Source organism: Coregonus clupeaformis, unplaced genomic scaffold, assembly GCF_020615455.1.
Source record: "Coregonus clupeaformis isolate EN_2021a unplaced genomic scaffold, ASM2061545v1 scaf5215, whole genome shotgun sequence".
In the NCBI taxonomy this organism is placed as follows: domain Eukaryota; kingdom Metazoa; phylum Chordata; class Actinopteri; order Salmoniformes; family Salmonidae; genus Coregonus; species Coregonus clupeaformis.
The window spans coordinates 11215-14400 of NW_025538669.1; the positions used below are offsets into that span (position 1 = coordinate 11215).

Genomic DNA, 3186 nt, shown 5'->3' on the forward strand with positions numbered 1-3186 from the left:
GGATTCGGCTCTGGAGTCAGTGTCTTCTTGCCGATAAATAGTATGTAGTGACTCTGACCAGTGGCCAAACAACCAGACCACCTCAAGACATTGAGCAAAACCATGGATTTATGAATTTGTTGTATATTTTCTATGAATGAGATATGCCACAACATAGCTAAGGCATAACAGCTTTGCCTGTGACATGGATTTTCTGTGTTAGAATGGACACATTTCAGGAGGCAGCTGAAAAAGGAGCTTGAGATGTCTCAGGAGGAGGAAAGCAGAAGAGAGGACTGAGGAGGAGTCAAAGGTGAGAATTATAGTTGTGTGTGTACAGTTACAGTAACAACTTATCACCATAATTAATTTGTTTAATACACAACATACAGCACATACAGAGGTGACCAAAATCTCTATGGGAATGTCCAGCTCCCTCTGACAACTCCGGTGACTCAACCCCTGACCTCTGACCTATTTGAAAAGCCTGCCGAGCCAGTCGCAGAGGTTAAGACCCTTCCTGAGCACCCTGAGAAATAAACCCCTCCTGTTCTGGTGGTCCTGGATGAGGGGGTCAGTACAGTACTAGTACAGTAGAGTAGAGTAGTAGTATTGTCTAATATCATATTAGTATAATAGTAGTACTAGTGGACCACCTGTGCAGTGCTCCAAGTGGTAGGATATATACAGTTGAAGTCGGAAGTTTACATACACCTTAGCCAAATACATTTAAACTCAGTTTTTTCACAATTCCTGACATTTAATCTTAGTAAAAATTCCATGTCTTAGGTCAGTTAGATCACCACTTTATTTTAAGAATGTGAAATGTCAGAATAATAGTGAGAGAGAATGATTTATTTGAGCTTTTTTCTTTCATCACATTCCCATGTGGGTCAGAAGTTTACATACACTCAATTAGTATTTGGTAGCATTGCCTTTAAAATTGTTTAACTTGGGTCAAACGTTTCTGTGTAGCCTTCACAAGCTTCCCACACTAAGTTGGGTGAATTTTGGCCCATTCCTCCTGACAGAGCTGGTGTAACTGAGTCAGGTTTGTAGGCCTGCCTTGCTCGCACACGCTTTTCAGTTCTGCCCACACATTTTCTATAGGATTGAGGTCAGGGGCTTTGATGATGGCTACTCAATACCTTGACTTTGTTGTCCTTAAGCCATTTTGCCACAACTTTGGAAGTATGCTTGGGGTCATTGTCCATTGGAAGACCCATTTACGACCAAGCTTTAACTTCCTGACTGATGTCCTGGAGATGTTGCTTCAATATATCCCATAATTTTCCTTCCTCATGATGCCATTTATTTTGTGAAGTGCACCAGTCCCTCCTGCAGCAAGCATCCCCACAGCATGATGTGCCACCCCCGTGCTTCACGGTTGGGATGGTGTTCTTTGGCTTGCAAGCGAACCCCCTTTTTCCTCCAAACATAACGATGGTCATTATGGCCAAACAGTTATATTTTTATTTCATCAGGACCAGAGGACATTGCTCCAAAAGTCCGATCCTTTTGTCCCCATGTGCAGTTGCAAACCGTAGTCTGGCTTTTTTATGGCGTATTTTGGAGCAGTGGCTTCTTCCCTTTGCTGAGCGGCCTTTCAGGATATGTCAATATGGGACTCGTTTTTACTGTGGATATAGATACTTTGTACCTGTTTCCTCCAGCATCTTCACAAGGTCCTTTGCTGTTGTTCTGGGATTGATTTGCACTTTTTCGCACCAAAGTACATTAATCTCTAGGAGACAGAACACGTCTCCTTCCTGAGCGGTATGTCGGCCGCGGGTCCTATGAGGTTGACACTTGCGTACTATTGTTTGTACAGATGAACGTGGTACCTTCAGGCGTTTGGAAATTGCTCCCCCAAGGATGAACCAGACTTATGGAGGTCTACAATTGAGGTCTTGGCTGATTTCTTTTGATTTTCCCCATGATGTCAAGCAAAGAGGGCACTGAGTTTTTCGAGGTAGGCCTTGAAATACATCCACAGGTACACCTCCAATTGACTCAAATGATGTCAATTAGCCTATCAGAAGCTTCTAAAGCCATGACATCATTTTTCTGGAATTTTCCAAGCTGTTTAAAAGGCACAGTCAACTTAGTGTATATAAACTTCTGACCCACTGGAATTGTGATACAATTAATTATAAGTGAAATAATATGTCTGTAAACAATTGTTGGAAAAATTACTTGTGTCATGCTACAAAAGTAGATGTCCTAACCGACTTGCCAAAACTATGTTTGTTAACAAGACATTTGTGGAGTGGTTGAAAAACAGTGTAATGTAAACTTGACTTCAACTGTTGCTTGATGCCTCAATATCGGCATACCCTGACATAAATGTTATCCATTTCCTTTTCAGGAAGAAGATTTCTGAATATTCCAAATAAAGGCAGTCCAATTGACAATCCCTACACCTATGCCAATACCACTGTAATGTCAGTCTCTATCCAAAGGGCAATAGAAAACAGAGCACAGCCTAATGTAATGTCATTGAATAGAAGATCATTTCAGATCCCTCAAATAAAACGGTGAGGAATTAGCCTGGTCCCTGATCTGTTGTCTTGGTGTGACAATGGCCATTGGCAAGACAGCACAAACTGATGACCAGGCTAGCGAGGAATATGGATGAGTCAACAACAATGGCGGCATCCTGATGGGCATTTAGAGGGGCAACTTGTGGGCGGTGAAGCAGAAAGCCCCATTCATACATGAAATCGGCTCCAGTAAATGTCCAATACTTTAGTCTCTGGGTCGTATTCAGTAGTCATCAAACGGAAGAAACAGGGATTTCAATACCTGTAGGGAGGTACTATCTGAACTTGTCCTATAAGAAATGCTCCATTTCATTTTGCGTAGCGCAACGTTTTGAAAAAGGTTGCTTACAGTGTACCTAATGAATACAACCTGCTGTAATAATTACAAGGGATCAAATCAAATCACATTTTATTTGTCACATGCGCTGAAACACAGGTGTAGACCTTACTGTGAAATGCTTACTTACAAGCCTTTAACCAACAATGCAGTTTTAAGAAAAATAAGAGTTAAGAAAATATTTACTAAATTAACTAAAGTAAAAAATAAAATAACAATAACGAGGCTATATACTTGTACTGAGTCAATGTAAGGGGGGTACAGGTTGGAGTCGAGGGTAATTGAGGTAATATGTACATGTAGGTAGGGTAAAGTCACTATGCATAG

The 3186-nt window shown here is 41.2% G+C and overlaps 1 long non-coding RNA gene across 1 annotated transcript; it reads left to right on the plus strand.

Annotated features, from left to right (window-relative positions):
* Window positions 1-275: 275 nt before the first annotated feature.
* Window positions 276-2411, plus strand: LOC123490870. The gene is made up of 3 exons (XR_006661080.1): window positions 276-292; window positions 372-552; window positions 2348-2411. It is a non-coding gene; the product is annotated as an uncharacterized LOC123490870 (long non-coding RNA).
* Window positions 2412-3186: the final 775 nt, after the last annotated feature.